At 42.6% G+C, this 892-nt stretch overlaps 1 non-coding gene across 1 annotated transcript; it reads right to left on the minus strand.

The window, feature by feature from the left end:
* Positions 1-528: 528 nt before the first annotated feature.
* LOC127076908 (small nucleolar RNA R71) lies at positions 529-635 on the minus strand. The gene has a single exon (XR_007786923.1). It is a non-coding gene; the product is annotated as a small nucleolar RNA R71 (small nucleolar RNA).
* Between the last annotated feature and the right edge of the window lie 257 nt (positions 636-892).

Here is an 892-nt window from a genome sequence, read left to right on the forward strand (position 1 = left end):
GAGAAATTAAAGCTACCATTCGATGAACCTCAGAGTTATCTAAGATTAGAACGCCTGATACGAGACTTGATACGAGAACATCGTATCAAGCTAAATCTTCCCGATCCTAATATCCCTATTCCTGAACCAGTTACACAACCAGAGATGGCCGAAGGACCGCAGAACCAACCTCTTAAGTATTATGCAATCCCTTCGCGGGATGAACCACATAACAACATCGCTGCCCCTGCCATCGATGCTAATAATTTCGAGCTAAAACCTTCATCGTTGTCAACCGTACAACAAAACCAATTTTCAGGTAGTCCCACGGAGGACCCGAACCTACATTTGTCAGTGTTTTTGCAATATGTAGACACAGTGAAAGCAAATGGTGTCAACCCCGAAGCTATAAGACTACGTCTTTTCCCATTCTCATTAAGAGATAGAGCTAGAGCTTGGCTCCAGTCTCTACCATCCAACTCTGTCACTTCGTGGAATGAGTTGAAGAAAGTTTTCTTAGCACGATATTTCCCACCTAGTAAGACGGCTATTCTAAGAGCTCAAATAAACGGGTTTAAACAAAAAGATAACGAATCACTTTTTGAAGCTTGGGAGAGATACAAAGACATGATGAGGCTCTGTCCACATCACGGTCTAGAAGAATGGTTGATCATACATGCCTTTTACAATGGTCTCTTGTACAACACAAAATCAACAATAGACGTCGCCACAGGTGGCGCACTGATGGATAAACCCTACAATGAGGCCTATCAACTTACCAAAAGTATGGCCCATAATCATTACCAGTGGGGAAGCGAAAGAACCTCCATAGAGAAACCTCCAACGAAAGGCGGTATGTACGAATTAAGCAGTATTGACCATGTCAACACCAAGGTATACACTCTTACTCAAA

Source organism: Lathyrus oleraceus, chromosome 4, assembly GCF_024323335.1.
Source record: "Lathyrus oleraceus cultivar Zhongwan6 chromosome 4, CAAS_Psat_ZW6_1.0, whole genome shotgun sequence".
Taxonomy (NCBI): domain Eukaryota; kingdom Viridiplantae; phylum Streptophyta; class Magnoliopsida; order Fabales; family Fabaceae; genus Lathyrus; species Lathyrus oleraceus.